Source organism: Mesoplodon densirostris, chromosome 16 (assembly GCF_025265405.1).
Source record: "Mesoplodon densirostris isolate mMesDen1 chromosome 16, mMesDen1 primary haplotype, whole genome shotgun sequence".
Taxonomy (NCBI): Eukaryota; Metazoa; Chordata; class Mammalia; order Artiodactyla; family Ziphiidae; genus Mesoplodon; species Mesoplodon densirostris.
Genome location: NC_082676.1, coordinates 399,144 through 422,017, shown reverse-complemented (window position 1 = coordinate 422,017; position 22,874 = coordinate 399,144).

Below are 22,874 nucleotides of genomic sequence, written 5' to 3'. Positions count from 1 at the left end.
ATACCTAACGAAGGCTCTGATGCTAACCCTAACTAAGGCCCTGCCAGTGACCCTGACTAAGGCCTTGACACTATTCCTAAGTAAGCCCCTAGCCCTAGCCCCAGCCCCAGCCCCAGTCCCAGCTCCTGCCCCAGCTCCTACAGAGCCCTTTATGCTCCTCGTAGGCCTTGCCCTGACACTGTCCTTAACTAAGGCCTTGACACTACTACTAAGTCAGGCTGTGATACTGGCCCTATCTAAGTCCCTGACAGTGTTCCTTACTAATTGCCTGACTCTCCTCCTAACTCTGGCCCTGCCATTATACATAACAATGGCTCTAAGGCTCGTCCTTACCAAGGACCTGACACTGTCCCTCACTAAGGCCCTGACACTACTTCAAACTCAAGCTCTGACATTATACGTAACAAAGGCTATGATGCTAACCCTAACTAAGGCCCTGACAGTGACCCTAACGAAGGCCTTGACACTATTCCTAACTAAGGCCCTAGCCCTAACCCTAGCCCTCCCCTATCCGATCCCCATCCCCATCCCCATCCCCATCCCCATCTCCAGTCCCTGATGCTGATCCTACAGAGGCCCTTATGCTCCTCCTAGGTCTTGCCCTGACACTGTCCCTACCAAAGGCCGTGATACTGGTCCCAAAGAAGGCCCAGGTGCTCTCGATAACTAAGGCCTTCAAAGTGTCCCTTGCTCCGTTCCTGACTTTATCCCTAGTCCGTAGTTAATGTCCTGCCTCTTACCCTACCTGAAGTCCTAATACTGTGCCTAACTAAGGCCCTGACTAGTCATCACTAAGGCCCTGACACTGTTTGTAAGTAAGGCCTGGAAGGTGTCCCTAATGCAGGCCCTGCTGCCGGCAATAACTAAAGGCCTAACACTATCCTGAGCTAATATACTGACCCATCTCGAACCAAGGTCCTGACACTATCCCTAAGTGAGCCCTGATGCTGGCCCTAAATAAAGCCGTGAGGCTGTCCCTAACACAGGCCCTGAAGCTATCCGTCACTGAGGCCTTGACACTCCACCTAACTCAGGCCCTGATCATGTCTTTAACTAAGACCGTAATGCTGATCCTACAGAGGCCCTGATGCTGCTCCTGAGTCATGCCCTGACAGTGTCCCCAGCTGAGGACCTGATGCTAGGCCTCACTCGGGCCCTGTCGCTCTCCCTACATCAGGCTCTGACGCTGTCCCTACCTGAAGCGTACCCTGACACTGGTTCTAAAGAAGGCCCCGATATTCTCAGTAACTAATGTGTTGACACAATACCTGGGTCATGTCCTGACAGTATACCTAGATCATAACTTATCCCTGTCTTTAGCTAAAGTCGAGCCTCTTATGGCAACTAAAGCCCTGATGCTATACTTAACTCAGGCCCTGAATTTAGCCCCAAGGCCGTGATACTGTACCTAACCAAAGCACTGATATTGCCCCTAAGTAAGGGCAGTACTCTCTTCCAAACTCTGGCCCTGCAATTATATATAACAAAGGCTCTGACGTTCGTCCTAACCAAGGCCCTGACACTGTCCCTCACTAAGGCCCTGACACTACTTCTAACTCAGGCCGTGACATTATACCTAACGAAGACTCTGATGCTAATCCTAACTACGACCCTGACAGTGACCCTAACTAAGGCCTTGACACTATTCCTAACTAAGGCCCTAGCCCTAACCCTAGCCCTAGCCCTCCGCTACCTGATCCCCATCCCCATCCCCAGTCCCTGATGCTGATCCTACAAAGGCCCTTATGCTCCTCCTAGGTCTTGCCCTGACACTGTCCCTACCAAAGGCCGTGATACTGGTCCCAAAGAAGGCCCAGGTGCTCTCGATAACTAAGGCCTTCAAAGTGTCCCTTGCTCCGTTCCTGACTTTATCCCTTGTCCGTAGTTAATGTCCTGCCTCTTACCCTACCTGAAGCCCTAATACTGTGCCTAACTAAGGCCCTGACTAGTCATCACTAAGGCCCTGACACTGTTTGTAAGTAAGGCCTGGAAGGTGTCCCTAATGCAGGCCCTGCTGCCGGCAATAACTAAAGGCCTAACACTATCCTGAGCTAATATACTGACCCATCTCGAACCAGGGTCCTGACACTATCCCTAAGTGAGCCCTGATGCTGGCCCTAAATAAAGCCGTGAGGCTGTCCCTAACACAGGCCCTGAAGCTATCCGTCACTGAGGCCTTGACACTCCACCTAACTCAGGCCCTGATCATGTCTTTAACTAAGACCGTAATGCTGATCCTACAGAGGCCCTGATGCTGCTCCTGAGTCATGCCCTGACAGTGTCCCCAGCTAAGGACCTGATGCTAGGCCTCACTCGGGCCCTGTCGCTCTCCCTACATCAGGCTCTGATGCTGTCCCTACCTGAAGCGTACCCTGACACTGGTTCTAAAGAAGGCCCCGATATTCTCAGTAAGTAGTGTGTTGACACTCTACCTGGGTCATGTCCTGACAGTATACCTAGATCATAACTTATCCCTGTCTTTAGCTAAAGTTGAGCCTCTTGTGGCAACTAAAGCCCTGATGCTATACTTAACTCAGGCCCTGAATTTAGCCCCAAGGCCGTGATTCTGTACCTAAGTAAAGCACTGATATTGCCCCTAAGTAAGGGCAGTACTCTCTTCCTAACTCTGGCCCTGCAATTATATATAACAAAGGCTCTGACGTTCGTCCTAACCAAGGCCCTGACACTGTCCCTCACTAAGGCCCTGACACTACTTCTAACTCAGGCCCTGACATGATACCTAACGAAAGCTCTGATGCTAACCCTAACTAAGACCCTGACAGTGACCCTAACTAAGACCTTGACACTATTCCTACCTAAGGCCCTAGCCCTAACCCTAGCCCTAGCCCTCCGCTACCCGATCCCCATCCCTATCCCCATCCCCATCCCCATCCCCAGTCCCTGATGCTGATCCTACAGAGGCCCTTATGCTCCTCCTAGGTCTTGCCCTGACACTGTCCCTACCAAAGGCCGTGATACTGGTCCCAAAGAAGGCCCAGGTGCTCTCGATAACTAAGGCCTTCAAAGTGTCCCTTGCTCCGTTCCTGACTTTATCCCTAGTGGGTAGTTAATGTCCTGCCTCTTACCCTACCTGAAGTCCTAATACTGTGCCTAACTAAGGCCCTGACTAGTCATCACTAAGGCCCTGACACTGTTTGTAAGTAAGGCCTGGAAGGTGTCCCTAATGCAGGCCCTGCTGCCGGCAATAACTAAAGGCCTAACACTATCCTGAGCTAATATACTGACCCATCTCGAACCAAGGTCCTGACACTATCCCTAAGTGAGCCCTGATGCTGGCCCTAAATAAAGCCGTGAGGCTGTCCCTAACACAGGCCCTGAAGCTATCCGTCACTGAGGCCTTGACACTCCACCTAACTCAGGCCCTGATCATGTCTTTAACTAAGACCGTAATGCTGATCCTACAGAGGCCCTGATGCTGCTCCTGAGTCATGCCCTGACAGTGTCCCCAGCTGAGGACCTGATGCTAGGCCTCACTCGGGCCCTGTCGCTCTCCCTACATCAGGCTCTGACGCTGTCCCTACCTGAAGCGTACCCTGACACTGGTTCTAAAGAAGGCCCCGATATTCTCAGTAACTAATGTGTTGACACAATACCTGGGTCATGTCCTGACAGTATACCTAGATCATAACTTATCCCTGTCTTTAGCTAAAGTCGAGCCTCTTATGGCAACTAAAGCCCTGATGCTGTACTTAACTCAGGCCCTGAATTTAGCCCCAAGGCCGTGATACTGTACCTAACTAAAGCACTGATATTGCCCCTAAGTAAGGGCAGTACTCTCTTCCAAACTCTGGCCCTGCAATTATATATAACAAAGGCTCTGACGTTCGTCCTAACCAAGGCCCTGACACTGTCCCTCACTAAGGCCCTGACACTACTTCTAACTCAGGCCGTGACATTATACCTAACGAAGACTCTGATGCTAATCCTAACTACGACCCTGACAGTGACCCTAACTAAGGCCTTGACACTATTCCTAACTAAGGCCCTAGCCCTAACCCTAGCCCTAGCCCTCCGCTACCCGATCCCCATCCCTATCCCCATCCCCATCCCCATCCCCAGTCCCTGATGCTGATCCTACAGAGGCCCTTATGCTCCTCCTAGGTCTTGCCCTGACACTGTCCCTACCAAAGGCCGTGATACTGGTCCCAAAGAAGGCCCAGGTGCTCTCGATAACTAAGGCCTTCAAAGTGTCCCTTGCTCCGTTCCTGACTTTATCCCTTGTCCGTAGTTAATGTCCTGCCTCTTACCCTACCTGAAGCCCTAATACTGTGCCTAACTAAGGCCCTGACTAGTCATCACTAAGGCCCTGACACTGTTTGTAAGTAAGGCCTGGAAGGTGTCCCTAATGCAGGCCCTGCTGCCGGCAATAACTAAAGGCCTAACACTATCCTGAGCTAATATACTGACCCATCTCGAACCAAGGTCCTGACACTATCCCTAAGTGAGCCCTGATGCTGGCCCTAAATAAAGCCGTGAGGCTGTCCCTAACACAGGCCCTGAAGCTATCCGTCACTGAGGCCTTGACACTCCACCTAACTCAGGCCCTGATCATGTCTTTAACTAAGACGTAATGCTGATCCTACAGAGGCCCTGATGCTGCTCCTGAGTCATGCCCTGACAGTGTCCCCAGCTAAGGACCTGATGCTAGGCCTCACTCGGGCCCTGTCGCTCTCCCTACATCAGGCTCTGATGCTGTCCCTACCTGAAGCGTACCCTGACACTGGTTCTAAAGAAGGCCCCGATATTCTCAGTAAGTAGTGTGTTGACACTATACCTGGGTCATGTCCTGACAGTATACCTAGATCATAACTTATCCCTGTCTTTAGCTAAAGTTGAGCCTCTTGTGGCAACTGAAGCCCTGATGCTATACTTAACTCAGGCCCTGAATTTAGCCCCAAGGCCGTGATACTGTACCTAACTAAAGCACTGATATTGCCCCTAAGTAAGGGCAGTACTCTCTTCCTAACTCTGGCCCTGCAATTATATATAACAAAGGCTCTGTCGTTCGTCCTAACCAAGACCCTGACACTGTCCCTCACTAAGGTCCTGACACTACTTCTAACTCAGGCCCTGACATGATACCTAACGAAGGCTCTGATGCTAACCCTAACTAAGACCCTGACAGTGACCCTAACTAAGACCTTGACACTATTCCTACCTAAGGCCCTAGCCCTAACCCTAGCCCTAGCCCTCCGCTACCCGATCCCCATCCCTATCCCCATCCCCATCCCCATCCCCAGTCCCTGATGCTGATCCTACAGAGGCCCTTATGCTCCTCCTAGGTCTTGCCCTGACACTGTCCCTACCAAAGGCCGTGATACTGGTCCCAAAGAAGGCCCAGGTGCTCTCGATAACTAAGGCCTTCAAAGTGTCCCTTGCTCCGTTCCTGACTTTATCCCTAGTGGGTAGTTAATGTCCTGCCTCTTACCCTACCTGAAGTCCTAATACTGTGCCTAACTAAGGCCCTGACTAGTCATCACTAAGGCCCTGACACTGTTTGTAAGTAAGGCCTGGAAGGTGTCCCTAATGCAGGCCCTGCTGCCGGCAATAACTAAAGGCCTAACACTATCCTGAGCTAATATACTGACCCATCTCGAACCAAGGTCCTGACACTATCCCTAAGTGAGCCCTGATGCTGGCCCTAAATAAAGCCGTGAGGCTGTCCCTAACACAGGCCCTGAAGCTATCCGTCACTGAGGCCTTGACACTCCACCTAACTCAGGCCCTGATCATGTCTTTAACTAAGACCGTAATGCTGATCCTACAGAGGCCCTGATGCTGCTCCTGAGTCATGCCCTGACAGTGTCCCCAGCTGAGGACCTGATGCTAGGCCTCACTCGGGCCCTGTCGCTCTCCCTACATCAGGCTCTGACGCTGTCCCTACCTGAAGCGTACCCTGACACTGGTTCTAAAGAAGGCCCCGATATTCTCAGTAACTAATGTGTTGACACTATACCTGGGTCATGTCCTGACAGTATACCTAGATCATAACTTATCCCTGTCTTTAGCTAAAGTTGAGCATGTTATGGCAACTAAAGCCCTGATGCTATACTTAACTCAGGCCCTGAATTTCGCCCCAAGGCCGTGATACTGTACCTAACTAAAGCACTGATATTGCCCCTAAGTAAGGGCAGTACTCTCTTCCGAACTCTGGCCCTTCAATTATATATAAGAAAGGCTCTGACGTTCGTCCTAACCAAGACCCTGACACTGTCCCTCACTAAGGCCCTGACACTACTTCTAACTCAGGCCCTGACATTATACCTAACGAAGGCTCTGATGCTAACCCTAACTAAGACCCTGACAGTGACCCTAACTAAGACCTTCACACTATTCCTAACTAAGGCCCTAGCCCTAACCCTAGCCCTAGCCCTCCGCTACCCGATCCCCATCCCTATCCCCATCCCCATCCCCATCCCCAGTCCCTGATGCTGATCCTACAGAGGCCCTTATGCTCCTCCTAGGTCTTGCCCTGACACTGTCCCTACCAAAGGCCGTGATACTGGTCCCAAAGAAGGCCCAGGTGCTCTCGATAACTAAGGCCTTCAAAGTGTCCCTTGCTCCGTTCCTGACTTCATCCCTAGTCCGTAGTTAATGTCCTGCCTCTTACCCTACCTGAAGCCCTAATACTGTGCCTAACTAAGGCCCTGACTAGTCATCACTAAGGCCCTGACACTGTTTGTAAGTAAGGCCTGGAAGGTGTCCCTAATGCAGGCCCTGCTGCCGGCAATAACTAAAGGCCTAACACTATCCTGAGCTAATATGCTGACCCATCTCGAACCAAGGTCCTGACACTATCCCTAAGTGAGCCCTGATGCTGGCCCTAAATAAAGCCGTGAGGCTGTCCCTAACACAGGCCCTGAAGCTATCCGTCACTGAGGCCTTGACACTCCACCTAACTCAGGCCCTGATCATGTCTTTTTTTTTTTTTTTTTTTTTGCGGTATGCGGGCCTCTCACTGTTGTGGCCTCCCCCGTTGCGGAGCACAGGCTCCGGACGCGCAGGCTCCGGACGCGCAGGCTCAGCGGCCATGGCTCACGGGCCCAGCCGCTCCGCGGCATATGGGATCCTCCCAGACCGGGGCACGAAACCGTATCCCCTGCATCGGCAGGCGGACTCTCAACCACTTGCGCCACCAGGGAGGCCCACCTGATCATGTCTTTAACTAAGACTGTAATGCTGATCCTACAGCGGCCCTGATGCTGCTCCTGAGTCATGCCCTGACAGTGTCCCCAGCTAAGGACCTGATGCTAGGCCTCACTCGGGCCCTGTCGCTCTCCCTACATCAGGCTCTGACGCTGTCCCTACCTGAAGCGTACCCTGACACTGGTTCTAAAGAAGGCCCCGATATTCTCAGTAAGTAGTGTGTTGACACTCTACCTGGGTCATGTCCTGACAGTATACCTAGATCATAACTTATCCCTGTCTTTAGCTAAAGTTGAGCCTCTTATGGCAACTAAAGCCCTGATGCTATACTTAACTCAGGCCCTGAATTTAGCCCCAAGGCCGTGATACTGTACCTAACTAAAGCACTGATATTGCCCCTAAGTAAGGGCAGTACTCTCTTCCTAACTCTGGCCCTGCAATTATATATAACAAAGGCTCTGACGTTCGTCCTAACCAAGGCCCTGACACTGTCCCTCACTAAGGCCCTGACACTACTTCTAACTCAGGCCCTGACATTATACCTAACGAAGACTCTGATGCTAATCCTAACTAAGACCCTGACAGTGACCCTAACTAAGGCCTTGACACTATTCCTAACTAAGGCCCTAGCCCTAACCCTAGCCCTAGCCCTCCGCTACCCGATCCCCATCCCTATCCCCATCCCCATCCCCATCCCCAGTCCCTGATGCTGATCCTACAGAGGCCCTTATGCTCCTCCTAGGTCTTGCCCTGACACTGTCCCTACCAAAGGCCGTGATACTGGTCCCAAAGCAGGCCCAGGTGCTCTCGATAACTAAGGCCTTCAAAGTGTCCCTTGCTCCGTTCCTGACTTTATCCCTAGTCCGTAGTTAATGTCCTGCCTCTTACCCTACCTGAAGCCCTAATACTGTGCCTAACTAAGGCCCTGACTAGTCATCACTAAGGCCCTGACACTGTTTGTAAGTAAGGCCTGGAAGGTGTCCCTAATGCAGGCCCTGCTGCCGGCAATAACTAAAGGCCTAACACTATCCTGAGCTAATATACTGACCCATCTCGAACCAAGGTCCTGACACTATCCCTAAGTGAGCCCTGATGCTGGCCCTAAATAAAGCCGTGAGGCTGTCCCTAACACAGGCCCTGAAGCTATCCGTCACTGAGGCCTTGACACTCCACCTAACTCAGGCCCTGATCATGTCTTTAACTAAGACCGTAATGCTGATCCTACAGAGGCCCTGATGCTGCTCCTGAGTCATGCCCTGACAGTGTCCCCAGCTGAGGACCTGATGCTAGGCCTCACTCGGGCCCTGTCGCTCTCCCTACATCAGGCTCTGACACTGTCCCTACCTGAAGCCCTGACACTGGTTCTAAAGAAGGCCCCGATATTCTCAGTAACGAAGGTGTTGACACTCTACCTGGGTCATGTCCTGACAGTATACCTAGATCATAACTTATCCCTGTCTTTAGCTAAAGTCGAGCCTCTTATGGCAACTAAAGCCCTGATGCTGTGCTTAACTCAGGCCCTGAATTTAGCCCCAAGGCCGTGATACTGTCCCTAAGTAAGGCACTGATATTGTCCCTAAGTAAGTGCAGTACTCTCTTCCTAAGTCTGGCCCTGCAATTATATATAACAAAGGCTCTGACGCTCGTCCTAACCAAGGCCCTGACACTACTTCTAACTCAGGCCGTGACATTATACCTAACGAAGGCTCTGATGCTAACCCTAACTAAGGCTTGACACTATTCCTAAGTAAGCCCCTAGCCCTAGCCCCAGCCCCAGCCCCAGTCCCAGCTCCTGCCCCAGCTCCTACAGAGCCCTTTATGCTCCTCGTAGGCCTTGCCCTGACACTGTCCTTAACTAAGGCCTTGACACTACTACTAAGTCAGGCTGTGATACTGGCCCTATCTAAGTCCCTGACAGTGTTCCTTACTAATTGCCTGACTCTCCTCCTAACTCTGGCCCTGCCATTATACATAACAATGGCTCTAAGGCTCGTCCTTACCAAGGACCTGACACTGTCCCTCACGAAGGCCCTGACACTACTTCAAACTCAAGCTCTGACATTATACGTAACAAAGGCTATGATGCTAACCCTAACTAAGGCCCTGACAGTGACCCTAACGAAGGCCTTGACACTATTCCTAACTAAGGCCCTAGCCCTAACCCTAGCCCTCCCCTATCCGATCACCATCCCCATCCCCATCCCCATCCCCAGTCCCTGATGCTGATCCTACAGAGGCCCTTATGCTCCTCCTAGGTCTTGCCCTGACACTGTCCCTACCAAAGGCCGTGATACTGGTCCCAAAGAAGGCCCAGGTGCTCTCGATAACTAAGGCCTTCAAAGTGTCCCTTGTTCCGTTCCTGACTTTATCCCTAGTCCGTAGTTAATGTCCTGCCTCTTACCCTACCTGAAGCCCTAATACTGTGCCTAACTAAGGCCCTGACTAGTCATCACTAAGGCCCTGACACTGTTTGTAAGTAAGGCCTGGAAGGTGTCCCTAATGCAGGCCCTGCTGCCGGCAATAACTAAAGGCCTAACACTATCCTGAGCTAATATACTGACCCATCTCGAACCAAGGTCCTGACACTATCCCTAAGTGAGCCCTGATGCTGGCCCTAAATAAAGCCGTGAGGCTGTCCCTAACACAGGCCCTGAAGCTATCCGTCACTGAGGCCTTGACACTCCACCTAACTCAGGCCCTGATCATGTCTTTAACTAAGACCGTAATGCTGATCCTACAGAGGCCCTGATGCTGCTCCTGAGTCATGCCCTGACAGTGTCCCCAGCTGAGGACCTGATGCTAGGCCTCACTCGGGCCCTGTCGCTCTCCCTACATCAGGCTCTGACACTGTCCCTACCTGAAGCCCTGACACTGGTTCTAAAGAAGGCCCCGATATTCTCAGTAACTAAGGTGTTGACACTCTACCTGGGTCATGTCCTGACAGTATACCTAGATCATAACTTATCCCTGTCTTTAGCTAAAGTCGAGCCTCTTATGGCAACTAAAGCCCTGATGCTATGCTTAACTCAGGCCCTGAATTTAGCCCCAAGGCCGTGATACTGTCCCTAAGTAAGGCACTGATATTGTCCCTAAGTAAGTGCAGTACTCTCTTCCTAAGTCTGGCCCTGCAATTATATATAACAAAGGCTCTGACGCTCGTCCTAACCAAGGCCCTGACACTGTCCCTCGCTAAGGCCCTGACACTACTTCTAACTCAGGCCCTGACATTATACCTAACGAAGGCTCTGATGCTAACCCTAACTACGGCCCTGACAGTGACCCTAACGAAGGCCTTGACACTATTCTTAGTAAGCCCCTAGCCCTAGCCCCAGCCCCAGCCCCAGTCCCAGCTCCTGCCCCAGCTCCTACAGAGCCCTTTATGCTCCTCGTAGGCCTTGCCCTGACACTGTCCTTAACTAAGGCCTTGACACTACTACTAAGTCAGGCTGTGATACTGGCCCTATCTAAGTCCCTGACAGTGTTCCTTACTAATTGCCTGACTCTCCTCCTAACTCTGGCCCTGCCATTATACATAACAATGGGTCTAAGGCTCGTCCTTACCAAGAACCTGACACTGTCCCTCACTAAGGCCCTGACACTACTTCAAATTCAAGCTCTGACATTATACGTAACAAAGGCTATGATGCTAACCCTAACTAAGGCCCTGACAGTGACCCTAACGAAGGCCTTGACACTATTCCTAACTAAGGCCCTAGCCCTCCCATATCCGATCACCATGCCCATCCCCATCACCAGTCCCTGATGCTGATCCTACAAAGGCCCTTATGCTCCTCCTAGGTCTTGCCCTGACACTGTCCCTACCAAAGGCCGTGATACTGGTCCCAAAGAAGGCCCAGGTGCTCTCGATAACTAAGGCCTTCAAAGTGTCCCTTGCTCCGTTCCTGACTTTATCCCTAGTCCGTAGTTAATGTCCTGCCTCTTACCCTACCTGAAGCCCTAATACTGTGCCTAACTAAGGTCCTGACTAGTCATCACTAAGGCCCTGACACTGTTTGTAAGTAAGGCCTGGAAGGTGTCCCTAATGCAGGCCCTGCTGCCGGCAATAACTAAAGGCCTAACACTATCCTGAGCTAATATACTGACCCATCTCGAACCAAGGTCCTGACACTATCCCTAAGTGAGCCCTGATGCTGGCCCTAAATAAAGCCGTGAGGCTGTCCCTAACACAGGCCCTGAAGCTATCCGTCACTGAGGCCTTGACACTCCACCTAACTCAGGCCCTGATCATGTCTTTAACTAAGACCGTAATGCTGATCCTACAGAGGCCCTGATGCTGCTCCTGAGTCATGCCCTGACAGTGTCCTCAGCTAAGGACCTGATGCTAGGCCTCACTCGGGCCCTGTCGCTCTCCCTACGTCAGGCTCTGACGCTGTCCCAACCTGAAGCCCTGACACTGGTTCTAAACAAGGCCCCGGTATTCTCAGTAACTAAGGTGTTGACACTCTACCTGGGTCATGTCCTGACAGTATACCTAGATCATAACTTATCCCTGTCTTTAGCTAAAGTCGAGCCTCTTATGGCAACTAAAGCCCTGATGCTATGCTTAACTCAGGCCCTGAATTTAGCCGCAAGGCCGTGATACTGTCCCTAAGTAAGGCACTGATATTGTCCCTAAGTAAGTGCAGTACTCTCTTCCTAAGTCTGGCCCTGCAATTATATATAACAAAGGCTCTGACGCTCGTCCTAACCAAGGCCCTGACACTACTTCTAACTCAGGCCGTGACATTATACCTACCGAAGGCTCTGATGCTAACCCTAACTAAGGCCTTGACACTATTCCTAAGTAAGCCCCTAGCCCTAGCCCCAGCCCCATCCCCAGTCCCAGCTCCTGCCCCAGCTCCTACAGAGCCCTTTATGCTCCTCGTAGGCCTTGCCCTGACACTGTCCTTAACTAAGGCCTTGACACTACTACTAAGTCAGGCTGTGATACTGGCCCTATCTAAGTCCCTGACAGTGTTCCTTACTAATTGCCTGACTCTCCTCCTAACTCTGGCCCTGCCATTATACATAACAATGGCTCTAAGGCTCGTCCTTACCAAGAACCTGACACTGTCGCTCACGAAGGCCCTGACACTACTTCAAACTCAAGCTCTGACATTATACGTAACAAAGGCTATGATGCTAACCCTAACTAAGGCCCTGACAGTGACCCTAACGAAGGCCTTGACACTATTCCTAACTAAGGCCCTAGCCCTAACCCTAGCCCTCCCCTATCCGATCACCATCCCCATCCCCATCCCCATCCGCATCCCCATCCCCAGTCCCTGATGCTGATCCTACAGAGGCCCTTATGCTCCTCCTAGGTCTTGCCCTGACACTGTCCCTACCAAAGGCCGTGATACTGGTCCCAAAGAAGGCCCAGGTGCTCTCGATAACTAAGGCGTTCAAAGTGTCCCTTGCTCCGTTCCTGACTTTATCCCTAGTCCGTAGTTAATGCCCTGCCTCTTACCCTACCTGAAGCCCTAATACTGTGCCTAACTAAGGCCCTGACTAGTCATCACTAAGGCCCTGACACTGTTTGTAAGTAAGGCCTGGAAGGTGTCCCTAATGCAGGCCCTGCTGCCGGCAATAACTAAAGGCCTAACACTATCCTGAGCTAATATACTGACCCATCTCGAACCAAGGTCCTGACACTATCCCTAAGTGAGCCCTGATGCTGGCCCTAAATAAAGCCATGAGGCTGTCCCTAACACAGGCCCTGAAGCTATCCGTCACTGAGGCCTTGACACTCCACCTAACTCAGGCCCTGATCATGTCTTTAACTAAGACCGTAATGCTGATCCTACAGAGGCCCTGATGCTGCTCCTGAGTCATGCCCTGACAGTGTCCCCAGCTAAGGACCTGATGCTAGGCCTCACTCGGGCCCTGTCGCTCTCCGTACGTCAGGCTCTGACGCTGTCCCAACCTGAAGCCCTGACACTGGTTCTAAACAAGGCCCCGGTATTCTCAGTAACTAAGGTGTTGACACTCTACCTGGGTCATGTCCTGACAGTATACCTAGATCATAACTTATCTCTGTCTTTAGCTAAAGTCGAGCCTCTTATGGCAACTAAAGCCCTGATGCTATGCTTAACTCAGGCCCTGAATTTAGCCGCAAGGCCGTGATACTGTCCCTAAGTAAGGCACTGATATTGTCCCTAAGTAAGTGCAGTACTCTCTTCCTAAGTCTGGCCCTGCAATTATATATAACAAAGGCTCTGACGCTCGTGCTAACCAAGGCCCTGACACTGTCCCTCGCTAAGCCTTGACACTACTTCTAACTCAGGCCCTGACATTATACCTAACGAAGGCTCTGATGCTAACCCTAACTAAGGCCCTGCCAGTGACCCTGACTAAGGCCTTGACACTATTCCTAAGTAAGCCCCTAGCCCTAGCCCCAGCCCCAGCCCCAGTCCCAGCTCCTGCCCCAGCTCCTACAGAGCCCTTTATGCTCCTCGTAGGCCTTGCCCTGACACTGTCCTTAACTAAGGCCTTGACACTACTACTAAGTCAGGCTGTGATACTGGCCCTATCTAAGTCCCTGACAGTGTTCCTTACTAATTGCCTGACTCTCCTCCTAACTCTGGCCCTGCCATTATACATAACAATGGCTCTAAGGCTCGTCCTTACCAAGGACCTGACACTGTCCCTCACTAAGGCCCTGACACTACTTCAAACTCAAGCTCTGACATTATACGTAACAAAGGCTATGATGCTAACCCTAACTAAGGCCCTGACAGTGACCCTAACTAAGGCCTTGACACTATTCCTAACTAAGGCCCTAGCCCTAACCCTAGCCCTCCCCTATCCGATCCCCATCCCCATCCCCATCCCCATCCCCATCTCCAGTCCCTGATGCTGATCCTACAGAGGCCCTTATGCTCCTCCTAGGTCTTGCCCTGACACTGTCCCTACCAAAGGCCGTGATACTGGTCCCAAAGAAGGCCCAGGTGCTCTCGATAACTAACGCCTTCAAAGTGTCCCTTGCTCCGTTCCTGACTTTATCCCTAGTCCGTAGTTAATGTCCTGCCTCTTACCCTACCTGAAGTCCTAATACTGTGCCTAACTAAGGCCCTGACTAGTCATCACTAAGGCCCTGACACTGTTTGTAAGTAAGGCCTGGAAGGTGTCCCTAATGCAGGCCCTGCTGCCGGCAATAACTAAAGGCCTAACACTATCCTGAGCTAATATACTGACCCATCTCGAACCAAGGTCCTGACACTATCCCTAAGTGAGCCCTGATGCTGGCCCTAAATAAAGCCGTGAGGCTGTCCCTAACACAGGCCCTGAAGCTATCCGTCACTGAGGCCTTGACACTCCACCTAACTCAGGCCCTGATCATGTCTTTAACTAAGACCGTAATGCTGATCCTACAGAGGCCCTGATGCTGCTCCTGAGTCATGCCCTGACAGTGTCCCCAGCTGAGGACCTGATGCTAGGCCTCACTCGGGCCCTGTCGCTCTCCCTACATCAGGCTCTGACGCTGTCCCTACCTGAAGCGTACCCTGACACTGGTTCTAAAGAAGGCCCCGATATTCTCAGTAACTAAGGTGTTGACACAATACCTGGGTCATGTCCTGACAGTATACCTAGATCATAACTTATCCCTGTCTTTAGCTAAAGTCGAGCCTCTTATGGCAACTAAAGCCCTGATGCTATACTTAACTCAGGCCCTGAATTTAGCCCCAAGGCCGTGATACTGTACCTAACCAAAGCACTGATATTGCCCCTAAGTAAGGGCAGTACTCTCTTCCAAACTCTGGCCCTGCAATTATATATAACAAAGGCTCTGACGTTCGTCCTAACCAAGGCCCTGACACTGTCCCTCACTAAGGCCCTGACACTACTTCTAACTCAGGCCGTGACATTATACCTAACGAAGACTCTGATGCTAATCCTAACTACGACCCTGACAGTGACCCTAACTAAGGCCTTGACACTATTCCTAACTAAGGCCCTAGCCCTAACCCTAGCCCTAGCCCTCCGCTACCTGATCCCCATCCCCATCCCCATCCCCAGTCCCTGATGCTGATCCTACAAAGGCCCTTATGCTCCTCCTAGGTCTTGCCCTGACACTGTCCCTACCAAAGGCCGTGATACTGGTCCCAAAGAAGGCCCAGGTGCTCTCGATAACTAAGGCCTTCAAAGTGTCCCTTGCTCCGTTCCTGACTTTATCCCTTGTCCGTAGTTAATGTCCTGCCTCTTACCCTACCTGAAGCCCTAATACTGTGCCTAACTAAGGCCCTGACTAGTCATCACTAAGGCCCTGACACTGTTTGTAAGTAAGGCCTGGAAGGTGTCCCTAATGCAGGCCCTGCTGCCGGCAATAACTAAAGGCCTAACACTATCCTGAGCTAATATACTGACCCATCTCGAACCAGGGTCCTGACACTATCCCTAAGTGAGCCCTGATGCTGGCCCTAAATAAAGCCGTGAGGCTGTCCCTAACACAGGCCCTGAAGCTATCCGTCACTGAGGCCTTGACACTCCACCTAACTCAGGCCCTGATCATGTCTTTAACTAAGACCGTAATGCTGATCCTACAGAGGCCCTGATGCTGCTCCTGAGTCATGCCCTGACAGTGTCCCCAGCTAAGGACCTGATGCTAGGCCTCACTCGGGCCCTGTCGCTCTCCCTACATCAGGCTCTGATGCTGTCCCTACCTGAAGCGTACCCTGACACTGGTTCTAAAGAAGGCCCCGATATTCTCAGTAAGTAGTGTGTTGACACTATACCTGGGTCATGTCCTGACAGTATACCTAGATCATAACTTATCCCTGTCTTTAGCTAAAGTTGAGCCTCTTGTGGCAACTAAAGCCCTGATGCTATACTTAACTCAGGCCCTGAATTTAGCCCCAAGGCCGTGATTCTGTACCTAACTAAAGCACTGATATTGCCCCTAAGTAAGGGCAGTACTCTCTTCCTAACTCTGGCCCTGCAATTATATATAACAAAGGCTCTGACGTTCGTCCTAACCAAGGCCCTGACACTGTCCCTCACTAAGGCCCTGACACTACTTCTAACTCAGGCCCTGACATGATACCTAACGAAAGCTCTGATGCTAACCCTAACTAAGACCCTGACAGTGACCCTAACTAAGACCTTGACACTATTCCTACCTAAGGCCCTAGCCCTAACCCTAGCCCTAGCCCTCCGCTACCCGATCCCCATCCCTATCCCCATCCCCATCCCCATCCCCAGTCCCTGATGCTGATCCTACAGAGGCCCTTATGCTCCTCCTAGGTCTTGCCCTGACACTGTCCCTACCAAAGGCCGTGATACTGGTCCCAAAGAAGGCCCAGGTGCTCTCGATAACTAAGGCCTTCAAAGTGTCCCTTGCTCCGTTCCTGACTTTATCCCTAGTGGGTAGTTAATGTCCTGCCTCTTACCCTACCTGAAGTCCTAATACTGTGCCTAACTAAGGCCCTGACTAGTCATCACTAAGGCCCTGACACTGTTTGTAAGTAAGGCCTGGAAGGTGTCCCTAATGCAGGCCCTGCTGCCGGCAATAACTAAAGGCCTAACACTATCCTGAGCTAATATACTGACCCATCTCGAACCAAGGTCCTGACACTATCCCTAAGTGAGCCCTGATGCTGGCCCTAAATAAAGCCGTGAGGCTGTCCCTAACACAGGCCCTGAAGCTATCCGTCACTGAGGCCTTGACACTCCACCTAACTCAGGCCCTGATCATGTCTTTAACTAAGACCGTAATGCTGATCCTACAGAGGCCCTGATGCTGCTCCTGAGTCATGCCCTGACAGTGTCCCCAGCTGAGGACCTGATGCTAGGCCTCACTCGGGCCCTGTCGCTCTCCCTACATCAGGCTCTGACGCTGTCCCTACCTGAAGCGTACCCTGACACTGGTTCTAAAGAAGGCCCCGATATTCTCAGTAACTAATGTGTTGACACAATACCTGGGTCATGTCCTGACAGTATACCTAGATCATAACTTATCCCTGTCTTTAGCTAAAGTCGAGCCTCTTATGGCAACTAAAGCCCTGATGCTGTACTTAACTCAGGCCCTGAATTTAGCCCCAAGGCCGTGATACTGTACCTAACTAAAGCACTGATATTGCCCCTAAGTAAGGGCAGTACTCTCTTCCAAACTCTGGCCCTGCAATTATATATAACAAAGGCTCTGACGTTCGTCCTAACCAAGGCCCTGACACTGTCCCTCACTAAGGCCCTGACACTACTTCTAACTCAGGCCGTGACATTATACCTAACGAAGACTCTGATGCTAATCCTAACTACGACCCTGACAGTGACCCTAACTAAGGCCTTGACACTATTCCTAACTAAGGCCCTAGCCCTAACCCTAGCCCTAGCCCTCCGCTACCCGATCCCCATCCCTATCCCCATCCCCATCCCCATCCCCAGTCCCTGATGCTGATCCTAAAGAGGCCCTTATGCTCCTCCTAGGTCTTGCCCTGACACTGTCCCTATCAAAGGCCGTGATACTGGTCCCAAAGCAGGCCCAGGTGCTCTCGATAACTAAGGCCTTCAAAGTGTCCCTTGCTCCGTTCCTGACTTCATCCCTAGTCCGTAGTTAATGTCCTGCCTCTTACCCTACCTGAAGCCCTAATACTGTGCCTAACTAAGGCCCTGACTAGTCATCACTAAGGCCCTGACACTGTTTGTAAGTAAGGCCTGGAAGGTGTCCCTAATGCAGGCCCTGCTGCCGGCAATAACTAAAGGCCTAACACTATCCTGAGCTAATATGCTGACCCATCTCGAACCAAGGTCCTGACACTATCCCTAAGTGAGCCCTGATGCTGGCTCTAAATAAAGCCGTGAGGCTGTCCCTAACACAGGCCCTGAAGCTATCCGTCACTGAGGCCTTGACACTCCACCTAACTCAGGCCCTGATCATGTCTTTTTTTTTTTTTTTTTTTTTGCGATATGCGGGCCTCTCACTGTTGTGGCCTCCCCCGTTGCGGAGCACAGGCTCCGGACGCGCAGGCTCCGGACGCGCAGGCTCAGCGGCCATGGCTCACGGGCCCAGCCGCTCCGCGGCATATGGGATCCTCCCAGACCGGGGCACGAAACCGTATCCCCTGCATCGGCAGGCGGACTCTCAACCACTTGCGCCACCAGGGAGGCCCACCTGATCATGTCTTTAACTAAGACCGTAATGCTGATCCTACAGCGGCCCTGATGCTGCTCCTGAGTCATGCCCTGACAGTGTCCCCAGCTAAGGACCTGATGCTAGGCCTCACTCGGGCCCTGTCGCTCTCCCTACATCAGGCTCTGACGCTGTCCCTACCTGAAGCGTACCCTGACACTGGTTCTAAAGAAGGCCCCGGTATTCTCAGTAAGTAGTGTGTTGACACTATACCTGGGTCATGTCCTGACAGTATACCTAGATCATAACTTATCCCTGTCTTTAGCTAAAGTTGAGCCTCTTATGGCAACTAAAGCCCTGATGCTATACTTAACTCAGGCCCTGAATTTAGCCCCAAGGCCGTGATACTGTACCTAACTAAAGCACTGATATTGCCCCTAAGTAAGGGCAGTACTCTCTTCCTAACTCTGGCCCTGCAATTATATATAACAAAGGCTCTGACGTTCGTCCTAACCAAGGCCCTGACACTGTCCCTCACTAAGGCCCTGACACTACTTCTAACTCAGGCCCTGACATTATACCTAACGAAGACTCTGATGCTAATCCTAACTAAGACCCTGACAGTGACCCTAACTAAGGCCTTGACACTATTCCTAACTAAGGCCCTAGCCCTAACCCTAGCCCTAGCCCTCCGCTACCCGATCCCCATCCCTATCCCCATCCCCATCCCCATCCCCAGTCCCTGATGCTGATCCTACAGAGGCCCTTATGCTCCTCCTAGGTCTTGCCCTGACACTGTCCCTACCAAAGGCCGTGATACTGGTCCCAAAGCAGGCCCAGGTGCTCTCGATAACTAAGGCCTTCAAAGTGTCCCTTGCTCCGTTCCTGACTTTATCCCTAGTCCGTAGTTAATGTCCTGCCTCTTACCCTACCTGAAGCCCTAATACTGTGCCTAACTAAGGTCCTGACTAGTCATCACTAAGGCCCTGACACTGTTTGTAAGTAAGGCCTGGAAGGTGTCCCTAATGCAGGCCCTGCTGCCGGCAATAACTAAAGGCCTAACACTATCCTGAGCTAATATACTGACCCATCTCGAACCAAGGTCCTGACACTATCCCTAAGTGAGCCCTGATGCTGGCCCTAAATAAAGCCGTGAGGCTGTCCCTAACACAGGCCCTGAAGCTATCCGTCACTGAGGCCTTGACACTCCACCTAACTCAGGCCCTGATCATGTCTTTAACTAAGACCGTAATGCTGATCCTACAGAGGCCCTGATGCTGCTCCTGAGTCATGCCCTGACAGTGTCCCCAGCTGAGGACCTGATGCTAGGCCTCACTCGGGCCCTGTCGCTCCCCCTACATCAGGCTCTGACGCTGTCCCAACCTGAAGCCCTGACACTGGTTCTAAAGAAGGCCCCGATATTCTCAGTAACTAAGGTGTTGACACTCTACCTGGGTCATGTCCTGACAGTATACCTAGATCATAACTTATCCCTGTCTTTAGCTAAAGTCGAGCCTCTTATGGCAACTAAAGCCCTGATGCTATGCTTAACTCAGGCCCTGAATTTAGCCGCAAGGCCGTGATACTGTCCCTAAGTAAGGCACTGATATTGTCCTTAAGTAAGTGCAGTACTCTCTTCCTAAGTCTGGCCCTGCAATTATATATAACAAAGGCTCTGACGCTCGTGCTAACCAAGGCCCTGACACTGTCCCTCGCTAAGCCTTGACACTACTTCTAACTCAGGCCCTGACATTATACCTAACGAAGGCTCTGATGCTAACCCTAACTAAGGCCCTGACAGTGACCGTGACTAAGGCCTTGACACTATTCCTAAGTAAGCCCCTAGCCCTAGCCCCAGCCCCAGCCCCAGTCCCAGCTCCTGCCCCAGCTCCTACAGAGCCCTTTATGCTCCTCGTAGGCCTTGCCCTGACACTGTCCTTAACTAAGGCCTTGACACTACTACTAACTCAGGCTGTGATACTGGCCCTATCTAAGTCCCTGACAGTGTTCCTTACTAATTGCCTGACTCTCCTCCTAACTCTGGCCCTGCCATTATACATAACAATGGCTCTAAGGCTCGTCCTTACCAAGGACCTGACACTGTCCCTCACGAAGGCCCTGACACTACTTCAAACTCAAGCTCTGACATTATACGTAACAAAGGCTATGATGCTAACCCTAACTAAGGCCCTGACAGTGACCCTAACTAAGGCCTTGACACTATTCCTAACTAAGGCCCTAGCCCTAACCCTAGCCCTCCCCTATCCGATCCCCATCCCCATCCCCATCCCCATCCCCATCTCCAGTCCCTGATGCTGATCCTACAGAGGCCCTTATGCTCCTCCTAGGTCTTGCCCTGACACTGTCCCTACCAAAGGCCGTGATACTGGTCCCAAAGAAGGCCCAGGTGCTCTCGATAACTAAGGCCTTCAAAGTGTCCCTTGCTCCGTTCCTGACTTTATCCCTAGTGGGTAGTTAATGTCCTGCCTCTTACCCTACCTGAAGTCCTAATACTGTGCCTAACTAAGGCCCTGACTAGTTATCACTAAGGCCCTGACACTGTTTGTAAGTAAGGCCTGGAAGGTGTCCCTAATGCAGGCCCTGCTGCCGGCAATAACTAAAGGCCTAACACTATCCTGAGCTAATATACTGACCCATCTCGAACCAAGGTCCTGACACTATCCCTAAGTGAGCCCTGATGCTGGCCCTAAATAAAGCCGTGAGGCTGTCCCTAACACAGGCCCTGAAGCTATCCGTCACTGAGGCCTTGACACTCCACCTAACTCAGGCCCTGATCATGTCTTTAACTAAGACCGTAATGCTGATCCTACAGAGGCCCTGATGCTGCTCCTGAGTCATGCCCTGACAGTGTCCCCAGCTGAGGACCTGATGCTAGGCCTCACTCGGGCCCTGTCGCTCTCCCTACATCAGGCTCTGACGCTGTCCCTACCTGAAGCGTACCCTGACACTGGTTCTAAAGAAGGCCCCGATATTCTCAGTAACTAATGTGTTGACACAATACCTGGGTCATGTCCTGACAGTATACCTAGATCATAACTTATCCCTGTCTTTAGCTAAAGTCGAGCCTCTTATGGCAACTAAAGCCCTGATGCTATACTTAACTCAGGCCCTGAATTTAGCCCCAAGGCCGTGATACTGTACCTAACTAAAGCACTGATATTGCCCCTAAGTAAGGGCAGTACTCTCTTCCAAACTCTGGCCCTGCAATTATATATAACAAAGGCTCTGACGTTCGTCCTAACCAAGGCCCTGACACTGTCCCTCACTAAGGCCCTGACACTACTTCTAACTCAGGCCGTGACATTATACCTAACGAAGACTCTGATGCTAATCCTAACTACGACCCTGACAGTGACCCTAACTAAGGCCTTGACACTATTCCTAACTAAGGCCCTAGCCCTAACCCTAGCCCTAGCCCTCCGCTACCTGATCCCCATCCCCATCCCCATCCCCAGTCCCTGATGCTGATCCTACAAAGGCCCTTATGCTCCTCCTAGGTCTTGCCCTGACACTGTCCCTACCAAAGGCCGTGATACTGGTCCCAAAGAAGGCCCAGGTGCTCTCGATAACTAAGGCCTTCAAAGTGTCCCTTGCTCCGTTCCTGACTTTATCCCTTGTCCGTAGTTAATGTCCTGCCTCTTACCCTACCTGAAGCCCTAATACTGTGCCTAACTAAGGCCCTGACTAGTCATCACTAAGGCCCTGACACTGTTTGTAAGTAAGGCCTGGAAGGTGTCCCTAATGCAGGCCCTGCTGCCGGCAATAACTAAAGGCCTAACACTATCCTGAGCTAATATACTGACCCATCTCGAACCAAGGTCCTGACACTATCCCTAAGTGAGCCCTGATGCTGGCCCTAAATAAAGCCGTGAGGCTGTCCCTAACACAGGCCCTGAAGCTATCCGTCACTGAGGCCTTGACACTCCACCTAACTCAGGCCCTGATCATGTCTTTAACTAAGACCGTAATGCTGATCCTACAGAGGCCCTGATGCTGCTCCTGAGTCATGCCCTGACAGTGTCCCCAGCTAAGGACCTGATGCTAGGCCTCACTCGGGCCCTGTCGCTCTCCCTACATCAGGCTCTGATGCTGTCCCTACCTGAAGCGTACCCTGACACTGGTTCTAAAGAAGGCCCCGATATTCTCAGTAAGTAGTGTGTTGACACTATACCTGGGTCATGTCCTGACAGTATACCTAGATCATAACTTATCCCTGTCTTTAGCTAAAGTTGAGCCTCTTGTGGCAACTAAAGCCCTGATGCTATACTTAACTCAGGCCCTGAATTTAGCCCCAAGGCCGTGATACTGTACCTAACTAAAGCACTGATATTGCCCCTAAGTAAGGGCAGTACTCTCTTCCTAACTCTGGCCCTGCAATTATATATAACAAAGGCTCTGACGTTCGTCCTAACCAAGGCCCTGACACTGTCCCTCACTAAGGCCCTGACACTACTTCTAACTCAGGCCCTGACATGATACCTAACGAAAGCTCTGATGCTAACCCTAACTAAGACCCTGACAGTGACCCTAACTAAGACCTTGACACTATTCCTACCTAAGGCCCTAGCCCTAACCCTAGCCCTAGCCCTCCGCTACCCGATCCCCATCCCTATCCCCA